The sequence below is a fragment of the Passer domesticus genome, chromosome 8 (assembly GCF_036417665.1).
Source record: "Passer domesticus isolate bPasDom1 chromosome 8, bPasDom1.hap1, whole genome shotgun sequence".
NCBI lineage: Eukaryota > Metazoa > Chordata > Aves > Passeriformes > Passeridae > Passer > Passer domesticus.
Genome location: NC_087481.1, coordinates 23,362,567 through 23,385,027, shown reverse-complemented (window position 1 = coordinate 23,385,027; position 22,461 = coordinate 23,362,567). Strand labels below are relative to the sequence as shown.

Genomic DNA, 22,461 nt, shown 5'->3' with positions numbered 1-22,461 from the left:
AGACTCAGTCACTGTCTGCAATATCTAATAACCCACAAATGCCTACCTAGTTTCAAATTTTGAACTTTAAATTAGTCTAGTAGCTGTTACACGGTTTTGAGGGATGGTTCCAATGCACCAACACCTCACATGAAGAAAAACTTTCAAAATACACATGCACTAAGTAATTAACTGCTGAAGTAAATCTAAAGCCACAGCAAACTGTATGCATTTGAGTGCAGAGAAGAACAAGAGTCAGAATTACTCAGCAGGGGACCACGTTGGAACAACTGCTCTTTGCTAGCCAGCAGTGAGGGGAGCACACCAGGACAGCAGCACTGCAGTCCACTCAGCAGCTCTACTGCCCAGATCTGCGCACGCGCCTATTTTCAGTTAGGTTTCAGAAATTCAAATGCACAGAAAGCTGTGGAAATTCTCAAAAAATTGGAGCAAATCTTCACCATCTGACCTTTATGGCATACAATCCTTTCAATATCATAATGCACACTTAGTTCATCTCAATCTGTTAAATTCTTTTTGTGGCTGATATTAACAGCCCTAACAATCAGACACTGCCTAAGTGAATCACTGCATCTGTTGGCTGGACTCAATCATGCTCCATTTATCAGTTCTAGGACTTTTAGATCATAAAGATCACCAGATCAAAACAACATTTAATGGTGTTGAGAGAACTATTTAAAAGATACATATACAATTACTCTAAACAAAGGTGCCATTTTTCTGGTGATAACCCACTCGCCTGAGTTTGGCCAGATGAGAGAAAATTCAATCTCTTAGAATCTCCCAACAGCTCTAAACCTTACTGGCACCCTTCTGAATTTCTTGTACACTTCTAATAAGTGGTGCAATGTTTTTAATTTCTTCCAACTAAGGCAATGGTTTACAACACCCAGCCATCACTCCTGATATTAATAAATAAAGTTTTGCAAAGACACAGTACATTCAAAATACTGTGCAGCTGTAAAGGCAAGACACAGACATATGCACTGGCAAGAGAATACTTAACAATAAACAAATGAAAACAAATTAACTTTATGGATTATCAGGTCATTTCAAGAATGAGTGACTTCAGACCTGCATTCCCTCCAAAATCTGGCCTATATTTCGGCTTTATTTGTTGGGAATTTCCATTCCTGTTAGAATGAGCCTGGTCCACTGCAAATGAATTGACACTCGGTGACCTTTGCCAATGTGATTGATATTACTACATAACAAAAAGGCAGTAAAGAATATGCAGTTCCCCATCTGTATTACAGTCGTTGTTGGCTTACATTTGCTGGAATTTAAGCACAAACTTGATGATTTCTGGTACAGCAATTCCCCCCCCCCCACCCCCCCCAAATATTGCTGATTTTATAGAGGAAGAGTTGGCAGCAACTTCTGCAGTTAAAGCATAGAGTTACAAATATGAACACTGTTATACTTAATTAGGTAGTCTATATACAGTTTTTCTTCATCAACTAATTTATACACAGATGTCATGGTTTGACCCTGGCACAGTGCCAAGGCCCCCATGAAAGGTGTATTTCCAAAATGGTTACTGTGAGATGTGACCCGGAAACAGAACAAAGCAGGCTCCCACTTGGGAATGGAGGGAAAAAGACAACACTTTATTAATCTACAATGTAAGACACAAAAGGAAAAAAAGAAAAAAAAACCAAAAACACACACAGCAATCCATGATGGAATACCTCCAAAACACTCCTCCTCCCTCCACCCCTCTAACACTCAATCCCCTCTAACACTGAATTCCCAGTCCAATACCATCCTTCAACTTCCCCCCAGTTCATCAGGAGAGAGGAGTCTCCCTCTTGCACCATGGGCCTCCCCAGGAAACACAGTGGAACTTCCTGTGCTTCCGTGTCACACGTGGCAACTGCCTGGAGAGAATCGGCTGTGGTGACCATCTTCCTTCCATGTCCAGTGCTCTCACCACTGTCCATGGATCCAAACTTCTCCTTAGGTCCTTTTAAGAATTCCTTGCCCAGTTCCAAGAAGTGGCTGCCTCTCACCATTTGGGACACCTGTCCCCCACCCATATTTCACCCCCTGGGGCCGAGGGGCCTCGTGAACAGAGATCCTTCACTGAAGGCAGAGAGCTCCACCACACCCTCCCCTTCAGTCTCTGTTCCCTCTACTTCTCACAATGACTTCGTCACTCCTGGCTTTTGGCCAACTGCCTTCCCCAAGGTGCAGTCTCTTACATTACAGGAAGATTTGGTTCTGTCCCGTGGCCATGTAAGAGAAAAGTCCAGCCAAAAGGCCACTCCAGATCATGTCCTCCATCTAGGGCACTTCTCATCTGCTGGTATTTCTTCACTCACTCAAGCCTTTTTCTCATCTGCCTATCCTCCATCCCCTCTAAACTCTCAGCTGGGGAGGATCAGTGTTTTTTACAGCTTGCACTGTCGCAGCACCAAAGGGGTTAAAACTCCAGTTGAGGTCTGCCCGTGGCTGGGCACCTTGCCCCCCCCCCCTCCTTTCTTCTCCTGGCTGTGGTGCTGGCACAAGATATCAAATTTCAAGCCAGCACAGTCTCTATCACTCTCTCCGGGGGTGCTGCCCAAACATCCCAGTTCTCTGCCTCTTGCAGGGCTCCGGCCTTCCTCCCCTCACAGGCCGCATGGCCTCCCCCTCCCCGCCAGATCAAAAGAGGAAGTTCTCTGGGAATCTTCTGCTTTTAACCCGTGTGTTCTCAGAGGCGTATCCAAATCCTCAGTGGCCACCACAGGTGCCAATTTCAAATCTGGCCACTGATTGGTTTGACCACAACTTTTCCAGAAACTCACTTCCTGGCCAAACCACGACAACAGATTAGGGCTGGTTTATCATGGTATTACATATTTTAGATATGCAAAAATATATTCAATCTGAAAGAAGACAACTTGGAATTAAAAGAAAAATTAATCTGATTAACTTCAAGTTATTTAAGTAAATAAAAACGCAGCTAAAAAATAATAATGTCAAGATTATTGGCCAGCAGCAATCCTGCTACAGCAATGGCGCTAAAACATTTCAGCAGTGTAGTATAGCCACAGAATCCTAAGCGTCTTCAGCCCTTACTCAGTTCATGTGCTTGGTTTTTTTTTTTTGTTGTTTTGTTTTGGTTTGGTTTGGTTTTTTTTGGGGTTTTGGTTTGGTTTTTTTTTTTTTTTTTTTTCTTTTTTGTTTTTGTTTTTGGTTTTTTTTTTTTTTTTTTTTTTTTTTTGTTAATTCCATGCACAGTTGTGTAATGCATCTCAATGCTTTATGTTATTTGATTCAGAGACAGTTTCCACAACATGTTAATGTGCATTTTTTGGGGAAATCTGCTTACTATATGAATACTGAGAACAGCTAAACTGTGCTCAACTTGAGAAAAAATCCCTTCTGCCACATGATGTGCAGCCACTTATAAACCACCCAACCCACATGTCTCCTCCTTTGTTTGGAAAAAAGTAGATTTTAATAATTTAAAGAAAAGGAAGAATTTAAATTTTAACCACTTTTGATGACAAGAGAGTCCAATTTGAGCCCATGGTGAGCTCAGGGAAGGGGATTCCCCTTCAGACGCCCATTCCCCGACACTCACCATTGCAGCATGCTTCCCACCTCCTCCTCATTGCCCAGACCCACCTTTTCGCTGCCACAACCTTCCCTGCTCCCGGGCACTACTGCCAAAAGTGCTGCTCTTCTTGCTGCCTTGGCACAAGGTGCCCCCTTCCTCTCAGCCCTCTGCTTCAGCCATGCCACGATGCCTTTCCACAGAGCTGTCCGGATGACACCCTGTCTCCCATTCCATCCAGCAGTGGTCGCTTCAGCACCTGAGGCAGGTCGCCATTATGGCTGGAAGTGCCCAAGTCCAGAGACAATCAAACATCGGGTGTAAATCCCTCCCTGCGGACAGAGAGCAGGGTGCCCAGAGGAGCTCCCTGGCCTCCCTCCTGACAGACAGCTGCCCTAATCTTCCCCTCCAAACAGGCCCACACGCAGAGGAGGCGGCACCCCATGAGCCTTCCAGAAGCTTCGCACTCCCGCCCTCAGGGCGCAGCAATACCCTGCTCCTGGAAGTGTACGCCAGGAGTTGAAAGAGCCCTTGGTGCACCACCACACACACACGGAGACCGGGAAAACCCTCACTTCACAGCCCCTGTCTTCACAGGAAGGCTCAGCATGCCTGAGGAAATGCAGCTTCTAAACAAGACATGCTCCTAAACATGACATGCTACACCGAAGGAAGGGGTTTGCTGCTTCACAGCAATTCTCTTCTTCAGGTTTTTCCTCTGTGAGAAACAACTGCTCACTTTTAAAAAGTTTATTAAACTTTAACAAAAACTACAACTAAATAAGGAAAAATTACAGCACTGGGAGCACCCCATGACTACCAGCCAGTGCTCATCCTCAAAATGAATCCTCCCCCTTTTATATCTCTAGCCCCTCCTAGAGTCCTGTCAGTTGACTCCTTCCTTGCGGTCCAGTGGTGGAGATCACCTTCTTACACCTTGGTTGGAGGTCTGGTGTTACCATGGTAACAAGCCAACCCTCCAAAATGCCCCGACTACCAAGGCCATGCGTGATAACAATGCAAAGGGGAGGACATGTTGCAGTAACATAACTATACATCTACAAAACTTCTCTTAACATATACATAGTGTTCACCCCTTAATTGTGAGAGCCAACCAGCTCATTACTCATCTATAACAACCCCCTTCTGTTTCTTTTTATAAGTCATGGCCATGCCATGACGACAACAATGGGGGGGGGGGGGGGAGGACATGTTACAGTAACATAACTACACATCTACAAAAGTTCTCTTAATGTACATACAATGTAGTATAGATTATTAATTATAAGGGGTATTAAAGAAGTGGTCCCACGGGGCCAAAATACTCATAAGCATTTGATGAACAACGAAAGAGAGAGGAAACTCCAAAAGAACAGCTAGAAAGACTGAGGAAAAAATATGAGGCAATATTCAGGTATCAACCTGGAAAAAGTAGCCAGACAGATCTTACTAAAAACATATTTTGTCATCCATGCATGGCTAGATATACGGAGAAAATTAGAGAAATTAGACAATTGGCAAGAAAGGGAATTGGAGGATCTCTTAAGCACAGAAAGTGTACATCAGGAGAGATGAAGAGAAAGCAAAGGAAAAGATCAGAGTAATGTTAAATGCCATTACAGAAGAACAAATTTGTTTTTATTTTAAAGAAAATAGACACTTCAAGAGAAATTGCCCCCAAAGGGAAGGCTTTTAAGAATGAGAAAAAAGGGGAGGTAGAGGATTAGAGATGTCAAGGGCTCCACCTCCTGGGGACAAAATAGCATCAGAAACCCTTAACAAAATAAGTCCCGGAGACAAGAATTTAAATTTTTGGTGAGCATGGGAATTAAGAACAAACAGCTTGTGTTTATGAAATTGAAAGGGGACATGGGAAGAGTCAAAATACCATACAGGTAGTAGGTGCAAAACGGGAAGGTTTTAAAAGCATTAATTTATGATATTAACCCTAGAGATTAAGTACTGATCAAATCATGGAAAGACCAGCATCCAGCCCCTCAGTGGGTGGTCCCTTCCAGGTACTGCCAACAACTGAACTGGCAGTGTGACTCTCAAGTAGAGATGGAGAGATAACCAAAGAAGCACCAAGAAGTCTGAAGAAGAAAAAAATAGAGTCAAGCTCCCACCAGACAGCTGAAGGACTGTTTTAAGTAATACTTTGGACAGGGAGTTTGAACTGTACCTGTTATTGATGTAATTGTCCTGCTTTAATAGATGGAGATTACAAGCATCTGTTGAGGGGAGGTACACAGAGAACCTTAAGAGGTGCTGGGGTGGTTTGCTTTGGAAGACAAGAAATAGAGGGCAAGATTGGGTTGGCCCCTGTGTTCGCCACTGAGAAGATTCCATAGCCCTGCTGCAGGCAGGAACCCCATAGGCATGGTAAGGTGGGGGCAAAAAGGCCATACTGAACCTCTATCATCCCTCATCTTTCTTTTCTCTTCAACACCCAATAGAGGTGCAATTAAGAAGGGCTAGAGGGCAAGACCGAATTGGCCTCCCTACTTGCCACTAAGATATACCTGCTATGGATAGCAACCCCATAGGCACAGAAGATGGCAGTAAAAAGCCATACTGGACCCCTTTGATTCCTTTTTTTTATCTGTCCAACCAATTCATCGATAAGTGGACCTAAAGAGAACTTGAGATTTTTTTCTGTTCCCTCTGTCCCCACCCATATCAACAGATGCTAGCATGACTCTCTCAAATTTTTTTGAGAAGAGTAAATTATCAGAATTGAAAATAAGAGTTAATTATTTGAGCCAAATAACTTATAAAAAGAAAAAGGAGGGGTTGTTATAGATGAGTAATGAGCTGGTTGGCTCTCACAATTAAGGGGTGAACACTATGTATATGTTAAGAGAAGTTTTGTAGATGTATAGTTATGTTACTGCAACATGTCCTCCCCTTTGCATTGTTATCACGCATGGCCTTGGTAGTCGGGGCATTTTGGAGGGTTGGCTTGTTACCATGGTAACACCAGACCTCCAACCAAGGTGTAAGAAGGTGATCTCCACCACTGGACCGCAAGGAAGGAGTCAACTGACAGGACTCTAGGAGGGGCTAGAGATATAAAAGGGGGAGGATTCATTTTGAGGATGAGCACTGGCTGGTAGTCATGGGGTGCTCCCAGTGCTGTAATTTTTCCTTATTTAGTTGTAGTTTTTGTTAAAGTTTAATAAACTTTTTAAAAGTGAGCAGTTGTTTCTCACACCTCTACTGGTGCCATTTTAATGATTAAAACATGTCCTGTCTTGCCTTCCCTGACAGACTTTTTTCTCTTAGAGTTGCAGGAGATTCCCATTCAAACAGCAGCAGACAGACAGCCTGACACCTGAGCCCAGCCAGTGCTTCAAGATTCACAGAGACTCTCCAGACACCATGGAGAGGTGGCACCCCATGCTGACAACTCTGCTGATACTCTTTCAATCAACAAAAGTAAGTGTTCCACAATAAAAGGAATTGTCACTAGGAAAATAAAAATACAGTCTTATCATAAGCTTTCTTCATAAGTTTTCTTGAATAGGTATCAAGGAAAGTTACAGTGCTCTTACAAATCTCTCTGCTCCTGGAGGCTTCTGATCTACTTACCATTGAAGTTTGCCCCCGACACAGAAAGGGAATCTATTCCAAGCAAGAATATAATTGAGAAAGATCCCAACACAACACAGTCTCTGATTTCCCAGGGAGAAAATAAAGCATGTTTGCTTGAACAGGACGTAAGAAATCCAGCAGGCAGAAAAATTAACAGATGAAGTGATCTGATTTAAAAACTCTTCTTTTGTACCCCATATGTAGTTTTCCTACTATGTAAATTAAAAGGGACAACAAAGCAAAAAGAGAAATAATAAAAAAATACCATCAACCTAATATACTCCAGGGCAAAGGGGTACATCATCCCTACCTTCAAATACCTGACTGAAACTTTTTATTTTAGTATTCAAAGGAGCAAGGAATGATGAGAATAACACCAGGAAACGAGATTGAAACTAGTTAGTAGTGTGTGTATGTAACAGTGTCCTGGTTTAGGGCAAATTTGTGAGAAAACCTCGAAAAGGGGCCTCCCCCAGAAAGCCCACTCACACAGCATCTCCCCCCAACTGGTTTGGGAAAAATTTCCCCAAAGAGAAGTGGAAAAAACCTGTTTATTTAACAGACAAAGCACTCCCCAGCACAAAAAATGAACAATACCAGATGACAAAACTCACTTGCCACTCTGAAGAGATGACAAATTCGGAAAGTCTCTCCTGTGGGTGGTCACTCTGTTATCAATCCCTCTGGTGCTGGGAGAGTCTGCTGCCCAGAGTAGGCCCTGGTAAGCAACAAGGTGCAAGCTCTTGGTGCTCCCCAGGTCCCAGTCTGGAGCAGGTTCGAACAGTTGCCAGAAAAGGGAAAGAAAAAAACAGTCCAGGGAAATCTTCTCTGCCTCAGCTAGCTAAACTAACTAAAAAGCAAAGGAGGGCCCTGTTCTGCCCCATCCGTGCCCAGACAACACAGTGGAGTTCTGTGTTCCAGCAGCCTGTGGAGGAGTGAGTACAGTCTCTGATAAAAAATCCGTGCTGCTTCTTCTCTCTGTTTTTGCTCTCAGAGCCAGTCTTGAAGGCACAGAACATAATATCCAACATTGACAGAACAGATGACTGGGGATACAAGCATCATAATGTCACCCTAGTACTGTGTGTATGCAACAGTTTTACTTGTGTTATTAATTACTGGTATATAGTTCTGTATGCAGCATTGATTTAGTCTGTTTTTCCTGCAGTAAATGGATGTGGACTAATAATGATTCTTTGATCAGACTGTGAAGGTTTCTATTACACTAGAAATAAATTATTTTATAATAATAAGGTGAGTTTCCTTTTTGTCAACAAAACTTGGGGCATAACAATGCAATCTGGACACTCAACACTAGAGTTAAACTGAATCACACATCTACTTGAGATTTTACCTCATTCCTTGCACACAGCAGGGCCACGACACAAGAACATTCAAAAGACTAAGCCTTCACACTTGTCTAAATTACCTGGTCAGCTTTCTAATACTGGAGTAAGGACTTCTGGATGGAGTCAAAATGCAGCTTTTACTCCTTTCCTGATACTTTGGTCTCTAATCAACATGAAGAAGCTGGTTGTAACAAACTCGATATATTCCAGGAGTATATTGTCTCTACCTCTCTACATGGGTTTGAGGGTATTTTTCTATCAGTTTTTTTGTTTTGTTTCTCATCAAGTGCTTTATCTCTTAAGAAATTCTAATTATGTAACAAAATTGCATCACCTTTGAAAATAGATTTCTCACCCTTAAGACTTTTCCCTCTAAGGCATATATTACCAATAATAACAGACTAAAAATATACAAGAAAGTTTTTGATTGAACTTCCTTGCCCTAGTTATTTGAAATGGTTAAATCCCATGCCAGCAACCTCAATACACATTTGGCAATATGCCTATACTCTATATCATTGTGAACAGAACTTCTCCCAGCGTTGCTGCCATATAGAATTAAAAAGGAGATTTTACAGAAGCCAAACAAAAATATTTGTTTGGTCTATGAAAATGGAGGGGAGTAAATCAAAGAGCAGCAATTCACCCCTGTCTAGCAAATGCTATCTGAGCCTTATGGTTAAATATCACTTTGTTATCTTCCATCTTTTGAAGCACATGAAAGCTGAACATTAACAAGAAGGTGTGTAACAAACTGAGTATATAACATAAGGCATGGCTTATTACATTTATACTACTATTTTAAGCATGTTCTGAGTAAGTCTTACCTTAAATTCTCCGACTAACAAAGAGCCTCATTGTACCTCTTCCTCTACTGATCATACTTAATGAAACTAGTGAAAATCAGGAAGATCACAAGACAAAACTGAGAGCTCACCTAGTAATTACATCTCCTAGGTCTCCTTTATGTTTTACCTTAGGATACTACAGGTCATCACCATCCCTTTTATTTGCCTTTTACTTGTTTTAGCAAACATTTCTGCCTACCAATTTGTAAAAACAGTGATTCCCATAGTTACAGTTGTCTGTAAATGTAATGGCTAAAAATCAATAGTCACTATAATTCTTTTGAAGTTCATTATAAATTTAAATGCAACTAGAACTAGTTAAGATCCCCTGGCTGCAATGACTCAACCACATGAATAAATCTACACAAATGAATAACTACTTTGGGGTCAATGCAATTATTCACCAGTGTGAAGAAAGTTTCAAAGATCTTTTTATAAACCAAAGATTAGGAACAAGGCAAAAATCCTCCTGGGAGAATTAACACTTTTGTATGTTCACTGCTGTAGTTTTGCTTTGACCCATTTTCTGGGAACAAATGTTTAGTCTGTCATAAATTTCTATAATATCCCCTATATGACTGCATGCTCAAGAATGCCTCCTATCAATCACAACTTTATACAAAACTCAAACGCTCTTAACATTCAAGTAGTATCTTTTCAGTTGCACTAAGGAAACTCAGTTATCCCATTACACTGTAGAAATAGCATGTCCCTGTGTTACCTGAAAACATTAAACTAAATGAAGTTGTTTTCCTTATCTCTCAATCTTTGTTATCAAACAGGGGCCATGGGGAATCCACTGTCCTGGTCACCACCAGCAAAGGGGAAGAGTAATACACCAACTTCTGCAGCACAAATCCCAAAGGTTTTCTAAGCTCATGCTGGTCTTAGATCTAAAATCTCTCCCCAAAATGCAGTGCAGAATCTTTCAGGAGAGCAAGCCTCCAGCATATATGAAGAAAATGGCTTTTGTTTCTGCTGCCTTTGACTGGTCTGCTGAGCAGCAGCAAAAAGCATTTGGCAGCACTAATCAGGTTTTGTTTGGAGCCCAAGAGCCAGCAGGGAAACTGAAGAATTGTGTCAGTGTCTCCAGAAACCACCAGGTAGTTCTCCTCAATGACTCTGGCACATGCCATCATTTTCTTCCTGGCCACATTGTTCTCTTGCAGGAGTCTGCCAATTAGATAAAGGTTTTGTGGAAAAGGTGAAACAGCAAAGGCCGTTTCTTCAGAATGCTAAAGGCTGCTAAAAATCAATGGATGCCCAACAGGTAGGTCTCCCAAAGCTTTGTATATCCTATGTCTGGCTGAAAACTCAGCAATACAATTACTTTATGGGCAGATGTCAACGAACACTTCTCATGCTCTATAATTTTAATTTAAGTGCCTTCTCAAACTCAAGTATTTAACAGTACTATATTTTATGTCAAATATTTTACTACATATTTTTATTTTACAGTTCACTAGGATAAATTGGAAATACCAGACATCACTTCTATCACAAATGACATTTTACCATCCTTGCTTCCCTTTATTATCCTTTCAATTTAGATAGCACATAATCTCAAAGTGCTCATATATCCAGCCCAAAATTCAGTTGAGTTACTCACGTATCATACTTTTGTAAGGTTCCACAAAATAGATCTTTCATGGGAATAGGGAAACATCCAAGCTACAACAGGAGAGAGATAATGTTCAATCTTTTCCACTGGTAGACAATTAAAATGTCTAACAATCTAGTTTGCAAGGCAACATCAGTTTAACAGGAGTCAGGATGAAAGCTCTCCTTTGCAAAGTTTTCCATAATTCTCCATTTCATGACTGTTGATTTCCCCTTGGAGGTCAAGTCCCACACAGAACACAGCAAGCCACGCAGATCTTCGGCCTGAGTTACATTGCGCTGTCCCACACCACTCAACTCCAAGCAAACAAGAAAAGAATAAACAGACCAACTATCACGTAGGGCTGTTTTTCTCCCCCCTCCAGCATGGCAGCCCTGATGGAGTTGCCCTAAGTAGGCTAGCATGGCGTGAAGCCAGCTTATATAACCTAATGGAAATTACATGCCAGGAGATCAGGGGCTCCTGAGTGATGGGCGCATTCCTTGAGGGCCCTGTAAACAAAGTACTTCATCGTGCAGTGAGGCACTGTGCTACCTTGATCTCTTTTCACTGCTTTGAAGTTGTATATAATCAATACAACACTATAACAAGGACTGGAAGAGCGTCTGCAAATGTCTTACTGGTGCCATATACAGCATAATACACATGCCACTGCAGACCCAGGCTTTTAGATTGCCTCAGAATATTGTTGTAAAGTTATTTTTCTAAGTCAGTAAAGAACATAATCTACAAAGAATCTTACAATTAAAGACATAAAGTATTATGTTTCTGAAATAAGAAAAAAAGCCTTTTAAGGCTGAGAGAAGAAAGAAAAAAAAATACAAGAAGCAATTCCAGGGTCTGGAATTCTAGTTCCAAGGTTTCTGTTTCAAAAAAACAAGTATTTAAAATCCATGGCCCTATTGTCTTCAACCACACTTAAACTCTAAACTTCTTATCAGTTTTCACATAGAAACCCTGGATTATAATTTTCAAAACATCTGGTCAACCCACTGCAAGAGATCATTATCTTTTACTATCAGAAGCAATTTAATACTACCCCATTACAGTGTCTGGAAGTCCAAAGAGCCTCTGAGTTTTACCACAAGACAAGTGGATCACATCTCAGTGATCAGGACAATGTGCTTCCCCCTCCCTCAATAGTTTATGGCATTTACTGCAGAAGACCTACTGCTATAGATACTTCAATAATATTGCTCCAGAAATTACCAATAAACCCATAAACCTTGCTTAAAGCTCAGTTTTACACTGACTCCTGCTATGGTTTGTTGTGCATTTATAGTTCAGATGATGGTATTAATGCAATGAGGCTCACTCTTACTGTCATGACAATGAAAAAAAAACATTCTTGCACATTATTGAAGGAAAAATGGAACAGAAAGAAAGAACTTCAGACAAAACTGATGACAGCCTTATAGCACAATATATACACACTGCCACTATGTGTTCTTCTACAGCATTTTTCCTTATATCCACTTGAAAGTCCTCAAAGTCAGTCTTTGATGGGTTTTTCCTTGTAAACTATTTTTTGAAATAAACTAGTTGGTTCTCATTTACTTGTATGCAATCCAAAATTATTGAGAAATTTATAATAACAGGAACTATAATTTGTAGTACACTTATTTCCTTATAATTAACTTTGCTATGCATTTTGACAGGCATTCTTTAAGATTGAAACTATGACATTTATGAATACAATTTTAAATTAAGCTTACTCTTGCTGATGAAAAATGGCTCCCTATTGCATAGTCTTCAGTTCTCACTGTCAAAATAATATAAAATCTGCATGTTCTTCTGTCAGAAACTCATCCTGCAGATTTTTTTATTGTTTCTCCTGGTAAACCAACTTTTGGGTTTACATCCGATTCTGAAATCCTTGATGTTACAAAAAAGACTTTTCTTTACACCCTACTGAAATACAGGGAAGCCTTTTGCTCTCATAAAACTTTAAGTATTTTCAGTGCTATGCTATTTCCACAAACTTAGGGTTAGTGACAGCAAAGGACCTCAGGCAAGAGCTAGAAGAAGCATCAAATCACCTGAAATACTCTCTTAAGAAATATGAAGTGCAAGAGCAATGAAGTCTAAATTGCAGTGGCTTGTCTGGGCTGTTTGCAGGACACACCCTGAGCAGACTGTGTCTTTGTTGTCTGAGTGCCAGCAGTACCATTCCCACTGCACATCTCCGTGAGGAAGGCTGAAGGGAACAGATTTACAGGTACCCTTCAGAGGCCTTGTACAGCACCAAGGATAGCTCCACAGCAGCCGAGAGCATTTTGGCTTGTGTCACACCTCACACACTGCTCTGTGGATTGGCAGAGACAGGAGTGATCCATCAGCAGCTTGCTGTAATGCAAAATAAAGCTGATAAAAGCAGGGTGTAGTATGCAAACCTGAAGGCACCCTGAGCTTCAGAAAGTATATGTGCCTTTGGCTTAGAGTTACCGCTGGGTGATAATGCCTCCTTTATTTCTCACATGTCCACAAGAAAGTCGTACAGTAGTAGCTTCAGATATCTTAAATTCTATCTGATGTTTTTCAGTTTTCATGCCCATGACCATATTAGAAATACCAGATACAGGTCTGTGAAAAGTTCAGTAGATTTGTTTAGGGATACTGTGATCCAAAGATTTAAATGCTGTGATCATACTGAAGGGAGACATGAAACAATCTGCTATTCTGTTGCCATCTTAGCGATGAGATGTGTACTTTAGTACCAAGATAAGTCCCTTAGTACCATGATGCCCAGACTGCCATGTGCAAAACAAGGGCCATAGTACCAAACTCCACAACCCAACAGTGCTTTGAAGTGGTACCTAATGCAGGGGCTCAAAGTCCAGTGCACTCAGGGTATCACAGCCAGCAGCAAGACCCAGCTCTGCGCAAGGCAAGGCACAGCTCAGGAAGAGCTGGGCTTTCACACCCACTAGAGCTACACACAGAACCTCCCACACACAGTGGGATGCTGCAAGACATGTTCTCACGAGGGGGGCAGACTAAAAGACTTCACACAAGAGCTAGGAGTAAACATGTTTAATGATATTTAATAACATTCAAAGAACTGAGTTATTATGGTGACATAGCCTCTCCACACCAGGGAGGCCTCAGACTGTGGCAAGCTGCTACAGTCCAGCAGAGTAAAGCTAAGGTTGTTTAAAATTCTGCATTTATATTCTAGTCCAGCCTACAAAATTTGAGTAGCTCAGAAGAGCAACACTTTAAATGCACTAACATAGCATTTGGCTTTTAGGAAGGACATTTTTTAAAATTCCAAAAAATCCTTGACATGCTGTGTTGAAGTTTTTTAAGCTTTCCACAGCAAAGTCACCTCAGCTTTGCTGATTTGCAGTAATGAACTTCTTCCTTCCATGATTATGTATTGTTTAATGGCTTTGATTACAACACTGACCATTATGAATCACTCATGCTCCATGGCACCTTGGCACAGCAATTCATTCTAGCATTCTTTTGATTCTTAAACTTCAGATTTCCAGTTACAGTTCCCACTCATGGAAGCTACAAGGTTTAGGTTCCACTTGGATCTCATCAGAGATGAGATCTCAGGTATTTTTATTTTTCCTGAAGAACTAGAACACAAGGAAGCAAGATCTCCATGGTAGTTACAGAGTAGCTGAGAATGCTGCTAACCAATAAGGATTTAACACTCAAAAAATCTGGGCAATTAGGGTGTCTCAACAGCAACAATTGCTTTTAAATGCAATCCTCTTTGAAATCTCTTGGCTGTATTAACAAATACCTGAAAAGGCTACAATACGAACGTTTAGATGCTACTCAAACTAAGCAGTTCAGTGAACCTTTGTTAAATCATTCTGCTTTTATGCTGTTCCCATGCAGATCAATTCTGGCTGAGCTGCTTTTAAAAGTAGTTTAAATTTATACCTAGCTAGGAACTCACAGGTATTTTCATAAAGTATTTGACTTAAATCTCAAGAGATGCTCCAACAACAATGAAATAGGAAACAAAAAGAGTAAGATTCAATGTTCCTGTTTACATTTGCAAACTAGACTAGATGAAATATGAAACAGTCCTGAATGTAAACAACTCTTTCATATAGTTTAATAAAGAAATTACATTATCCAAGGAACTGCCCTTAGATAGGAAGGGAAAATTGGAAAATAAGATGCATGACATTTCAAGCAAATAAAAATGCGTTGACATTTTATTCAAAACTCTATCAAAATAAATAAGGAAAACCTTCTCAATCTGCCAATTATTTTGGGTATTAAAGGGGGCTGGGGGGGAAAGGCCAGTCTTTGGTTTACACCGCATCAGTTCTACATACAGAAGCCTCCATGTGGGAGTTTTTATGCTGAGTCAAGCTTAACATCCATTTGAAAAATATAAAGAGGGAACCATTACACAAAACATTATAACGAGGTCCTGGCCTGTTTGCCTCTTTCCTTGCCTACCTTCTCTCATTACATAATAACTCTCAAAGTGAAACAGACTGCCCCATCAGCTTTGCTGTATACAACCTGCTTCATAAAAATTCTATTTCTCCATGTCACACAATTGTTCTTCTGGCCCAGCTTATGTTCTTCTGAAAATGTACATTTTTATTAACACTGGCTATGTGGAAGTATCTCTTATTAATATTATAATTACTTGTAGAAAGAGACAATATTGCTGTGTTTTTTAATATATTCTGTTACATAAAATATTCAAGACTTATCAGGTTCCTGTGCAAATTCATACATCTGTTACAAAATATTCACATGTTGAGATACACTACTGCAATACAAATATCACAAGATATTACCCCAGGTAATCTATATCACAATCCCCAGATATGGTATCAAAGCACAAGCCAATTTACATTTACAGCTCTGGAATTGTATTCCAGATTTGATGAGTAGTCACACAAAGGCTATGAGACTAATCTGTCTGTTGCAAGACATTTAAATTTCCTCTTTCACATGCTATTCAAACAAAAGTGAACATCCTGTGACACCTAAATTGCCTTTGATTTCCTACTACTGGATTTTCATCAGTTTTGTTCCTTTTTTTAAAATTAAAAACAAGTACACACTGTTATATTACTATCCCTTAGCCAATGATATTTACAGACAACCTTGTAGTAGTGTGTTCTGTGCATCAAGAATCTCACCTAATGCCTCTCTTCAATCCAGGTGTTTCTGACTGACTCAGCCTCTAAATAGCTGACCCCTCACCTTACCTCGTTCCCCCTAGGTTGTAATACAAGACCCTGCCACCCGCTCCTCCAAGCACCAGGAGTGTCCCTTCATTCTGCTGAGCGGGGGGGAAGTCACTCACTTCCTCAGCTCCTCCTCCATACCCATGGAGCCCAAAGAGGGCTCTTCCAAGCAGCCAAGTTCACTCTCCCAGCATCACTGACACCTGCATATGTTCTGCCAGAAGTGTCTATGATGCTGTCAGCAAGTCAGCTCCCCTGTGCTTTCTGTTGCTACAGAGAGACTTCCAGCAGTTCAACTCAGGTGCGTTTCTATTGCAACCACAGTTACTGCTGAAAACCATGAGATAACCTGCATATTGGACAGGAACCAGAACTAGGCTAAAACACAGAAAAGGCAGCTGTCTGTAGCTTGTGTTTTATCAAGATGTCAACAGAGACCAATTCTGAAAGTCATCAGTGAGACTGTACCCGAGCCAGTTCCCTCCTGCTAAGAGTTCTCAATTTTGTAATTATCTCAGGTGCCCATGAGTTCAAAATCCTTGTGCTGTTTAAGTGTTCATACATGCACGTACAAAGGACACAGAAGAGTAGCAAGACAAACCCTTTATGAATACAGCATCATACCAGGTCCAGCCAAGTCTTGTCCATCACACTATCAATTTCCAAAACCCAATTTCCATTGGGGCCACAAGAGCACAAACAGGAGAACTCAGAAGCTCTTTGTGAAAAATCACCCATATCTAAGAAAACAAGGACAGAAAAAGCATCTCTGTAACACAAAGACGAGCTACACTTCTTTCATGTATAGTTTAAATGTTTTAGTCTCTTTTCCCAGGCATCCTTATGAAACAGGAATTGTGGTGCACTCTCAAGAATCTAGAAAATTACCTTATTTTGTGTCCACGCTGTGTTGTCTCCAGAGAAGTCCTTTACAGGACAGAAAGCACAACTGAGCATTCAATGATTTAACAGCTTTCCTGCCATTTGGTCACTGTCCTTAGATGTCATAAGCACTCCACAACAGTGCAGCAAAAAGCAGATGGAAGAGCACCACCCATAATAGAAAGGGTTTGCACTGGTGACAGCAGACAAGATCAAAGCCTCAGTGAAGTCTGGTTTGTTTGAAAGACACAAGGTTATTTTAACAAAGTTATTGTACCAGTTTAAAATAACTGAATAATATAATCCAATCCTAAAATCCAACTGCACAAATACAGAATCTCTAACCATTATTTTAATTTAATGCATTAAAAATGCCTGATTTCATTGCAATATTTTTGCACTAAAACAGCAAGCCATAAACTCTCCAGCAAATGAAAACAAATTTAAAATTTAAATGAGAACTAAGTCAACAATTTGGTGATACAATCATGTATTTTCAATTAGATATTCAGAGTCTACAAGTGAATTTATTTAGGCCAATGTATCAGCATCATCAACAAAAAAAATTCATCATAATTACCACTTTCATCTGGCAGAAATTAGTAGCAGATGTTACGGAACTTTTCCACATTTATATTCATAGATGCTTGACATTCCCCCATTGAGTTCAAAATATGAAAGCACAATGAATAATAGCCCTATGTTTTGAATCATAATCTGCACTTTCGAGTCCTATCCTGGTCTGCAGCAGCCACTGCTTTTCAGACTCAGTCTTAGCAAGACAATTTGCTCCACACAGAGGACATGAAACACTGAAATGGAACATTGGCTTGCAGGTGAATTACTGCCCAATCACTGTAAATATTCCCTGGCCACTCTGATTTCTGTGGACACTGCACACTTACTTCACATCACCAGTAAGAATTGTCAATCCTAGTCTGTAGCCCCCTGGTAACCAGAATATCAAATTTTACTTGTAGAGTTGGACATGTTTCTAAATTATGTACAGCAAACTCTTCTACATTAGCCCATCCAGACTCACAAATACAAATTTTACTGAGTGATGATGAAATTTGTGATTCAGGGTTGAAAAAAAAAACAAACTCAAAAAACAATGCATGAAGCAAAACAAACAAATACCACTACAAAAAACCCCACAATAACAACTCATTAGATGTCCAAGCAAAATTATCCAGATTATCCCCCTTTTTTCTGCTGGTTAAGAGTCACATAGCTCATAGTGGTGACAAAGTTTGGGAAGGGCAGAAAGGAAGCTTCTCTTATGTACCTGCATTACAAATACAGAAATCTAGGAAAAACATGAATCAGATGATGAAATTTCTTAACAGACCTACAGATTTTTTGTGCTTTCACATGACTACATCATCCAGGAACTGCATGTACTGAAGATAGCTTTTTTTTCTTTTCTTCTTCAAATAATTAATTTTTCAATAAATTGATTTACTGCGTTAACACAAGCACTCAGACAAGAGAAGTGGTAGGGACCTGTGGCAAGGAGCACACAGAGAGGAGACACCTGCCTTTTTCTTGGATGCTGCTGTGTTTCCACTGCGTCCTTAGATACAGCAACCAGGGATTAAAATGAAAAGGACGCACCCTATAAAGATATAACAGGAACAGACAGATTGTTCCCACATATTTTTAAACCCCCTTGCTCTCCCAGATGATATGAATTCTCCAAGACTACCCTACTGTGTTTTTCTAGTTTGCTGTTCTGCACTCTGCCAAGTCTGGCCCCATACTGGGCAGTATGAGGACTCCCAGCACACCCACAGAAGAGGCTGGGGAGTGCTCCAGGGGGAAGACAAGAGGAGTGGGGAGAGGAAAATGAACCCCACATCTTAATTTTTATTTTCCTTCTAATCAGGCAGGTACACCTTCTAGAATCCTAAAAGATACCCCAGGAACACAGAGACAAACCTAGAGAAGGCGGCAGGAAGGACAAGAGAAATTACAAGATCAACAGTGGCACTCTAGTAAGAAGTAAAAAGAAAGTCATGGTGCCTTAGATAAAATACTAACAACTCATAGCTAGCAAGGCAGAGAAAAAGTCCTGATGTGCCCTTAATTCCTATTTTACAGTACACAACACAAGCAAAAGTCTGCATTGTAGAAAAAAATATACAGACCATATAAACTGGTAATAAAGCTGAAATATTCATGCAATGTCACTCTGTCAAAGCATGTTTAGTTTACCAGCTAAAACACTAGCAAAAAAAATTCCACAGCACTGCAGTACTCCCATTTATGACTGAAAAAAACCTAGAAATACAAGTTTTGTCTCACCAAAATCCTGTATTTCCTTAAAACTACAGATTATTATACTTTAATTAAAATGTAGTGAGGGAAGCATGTTAATTTGCATCTGATTACAATTTGAAATAGCTATAAATCTGTACTTGGAGTTAAATATTCCTGCAAACAGGTGTACAATGCCACATTTATTGAACTAGATAAAGGTTATGTTATTTGATGTTAAAGTAATTGTATATCAAGATTGAAAATGAAAAAAATTGCTGTATGTATATATCTTTAAATATGTTTGATTAGTTAAAATGTAGCTACATTTATAATTTTGAGTTAATGGTGAATAGCAATGTCTTTAGTGCAATATAAATATTTACTGAGAACTGGGAATACATGGAGCTTTGTACTGTTGGTTTATTTGGGGGTCTTTGTTTCTTTTAGTTTTAATACAGTAAAAAAAAAAGCCCTTCTTGCAAGCATCTGTAAGCAGAGAGACTCTGCTCCCATTCCAAACAGCTCTTGCTATTTTCAAGATACAAATGCAAGAAAACACTTCAAAACTGCACAGCGTAGCCATAAGGCTTTTATCACAATTCTTGTAGGTCTCCTGTTTAATGAAATACCAAAAAGAGTGGAAGGACGCAATTATAAACAGTAACCTGGAGGGCATGAGAGCAGGAACCAGTTGTACTGTTCCCAAAGCTGGCTAAGACATCTAAGAGAAAGATAAATCTGACAGAGTGTGAGCATTGTAGTATTAACTACTAATGTATTTTAATCAATGTTTTCTAGATTGTTCTGGGAAATGTAATGTAGCAGGGGAAGGTAGCAAGCACTCCCATACCCACTGAACTCAACTTTACTTTTCATACAATACTCCTGAACATTTGTCTATAAACAGTATTTTTACAAGCACAAAAGTAAAGGTGTCTCATGTCTATCAGCTGCAGTATCCATGGGATACCGCTGCTGCCTCTGGAACTCATTCCTGATTCACAAGGCAAGAATCTCTTCCTTCCTCAACTATGTGCCATTCATTTTTCCTTTAGTGTTCTTGATATTTTCAAACCCTTACACTACCTACAGATACACATACCCAGTAGAATGCAGGAAGATCCACAAGTTTTCAAATAATTAATCTCTCCTTTCAATCAAACAATTTTCTTTTACAAGCAAAGAGTTTCTTCTTCTATCAAATGAAATTTTGGAGAAGTTCTTTGTGATAAAGCTTGACACAGAGGAGATACGTGAAATGCCTGGCCTCCCTAAAGACAAGCAGGAATATTTCTTTATGGCTCATACACCAAAAAGATATTGAGAGGGTGCGTTACATTCCATGGCTATAGAGATTCCAAGGATTTCATGACAATGAAGAACCAAGTACCACATAAACAGAGGTCATCTATCAAATACAAGGAACATGGCTGTTCCTCTCAGAATTGGTGTTACAGGGTAATAGACAAACCAATCACACATGGGGATCAAGAATTTCTTATTACATCAGGTCAGGGAAAAGCACAACACAACCACTGTGAAAATGAAAACCAGGAGGCAGTTGTATCTTAGGGTATGTCTTACACAAAATTCCAGTTCTCATTCCCATTTAAAAAGGAGGAGTATGGAGAGTGGAAAAAAAATCCTCTATTTTAACTTATCACTACTCAAATACATGTCCACCGCATTTTTTTGACAGCAGTTGCTCTCGGAAGCAACTATTTGCATTTCCAACTGTTTTGTCTTTCCTGCTGGACAGATCTTTAGGCAGTATTAATCAGGCTGAGGATTTGCACAGTTCTATTTGTCTGAAGCATAGCTGCTCCAGCTTGCACAGGTACCTGCCCACGCAAGCAGAGCAGGCAGAGCGTGGCTGAGCGGATCAGAACAACAAACATTCCCCCCTCCCTGCAGTGTACTCTGCGGACAAATCACACATCTCACAGCACAGTCATGTGTGATGTCTACCCCTGACAACAAGTCCAGGCAAAAAGGGGGGCATGCATTTACTCTAGGAAGGGATTTTCCACTGTCATACACAGCACATGTCATGGGAAGAAGATAAAGAGCCAAGGAAATGTGTCCGTGTGAGCACAGGCTCCCCTGTGCAGATCCATCGGTCCAATGGCACAGAGCAAAGAAAGGCTCCTGTCTCTGCTGAATGGCACTGCCACACAGCACACCAGCACACAGGTGCCCAGGGACAGCACATGCTCACGCTGTGCCACGCCAAAATCTACCTCAGGGAAAGCCAAACAAAAGCTTTCTGTGTTTGCCCAAGGTGCTCAGTGCCATGCAGGGACACTTCCTTGGATTCTGGCTCTCGTGACTGTGCACAGTCATTGTTGATGTCACAGAGAGTTCAGAGATCTGAGAGCCTTCATTTCGCTGCTCAGAGCTCCATGTAATCCCTCCAAGAGTTATTCTCTGTGTTTCAGCATAAGTCTTCCCATATCTGAGTTTTCCCTTCACTGCTCTCAAACTGACATTGTTTAAAGTCAGCGAAGCAGAAAATGCAAAAGACTGAAGTAAATATAGCTAGAGCTAGACAGCCTGATTTAGCTTCAGAAAGGGGGGTGGAGAGACAAAGAGCTGTGAAAATTACACACTTTACAATGCTAATTAAAGCTTATCTCTTCCATCCCACTAGAATATTTCAAGTTTTCTACAAACTGTAGCTCAATACCAACTTCAGAGCAATCTGTCACTTCTAACCTTCTCAAATATCCACATATAGACTTCTAAGTCTAAATTTAGTCACCTATTTTGAAAATTTTTATCCTGAAAGGGATTCTGAAGGAAGCTTCTCAATTGTAAATTAGGGTTTGGGTGCATGCTCAGACTGAAGCACAAGACATCATTCAGGAGCAGAGCTTGTTTACTTTAAAATGTCTGTACATCAGACCTGTGCTTTTAATCATACATTCTCACGTATTTTTAAAGGGATGTAAGATTTTGGATTGATGGGGTAGGAAATGCAGAAGAGTGCATTTTGGAGAACTTCTCCCACACAAGAATAAAAAGATTGCACTGTTTGGTTTTGAAATACTAGTAAGAAGACAAATCAAATCCCATAGAGAGAAGTTATCCTTAATTAAGCAGTACAAAGCCTTGTGTGACAGCCTGGTTGATAAATCACAGCAGAGTGGCTGACTACAACTACAGCAGTAGAACAAAAAAAGCC

At 40.3% G+C, this 22,461-nt stretch overlaps 1 long non-coding RNA gene across 2 annotated transcripts in view; it reads right to left on the bottom strand.

The window, feature by feature from the left end:
• The window catches only part of LOC135306142 (uncharacterized), a 100,186-nt gene extending 78,574 nt beyond the window's left edge, over positions 1–21,612 (bottom strand). Inside the window, exons 1-3 of one of the 2 annotated variants that reach the window (XR_010366986.1) lie at positions 21,518–21,612; positions 16,155–17,245; positions 10,945–11,006 (exon numbers count right to left, since the gene is read on the bottom strand). This is a non-coding gene — a long non-coding RNA (uncharacterized LOC135306142). Of the gene's footprint in view, positions 1–10,839; positions 11,007–16,154; positions 17,246–21,517 lie in introns of those variants that run through there. The other variant, XR_010366985.1, reaches the window with a different exon arrangement.
• Positions 21,613–22,461: the final 849 nt, after the last annotated feature.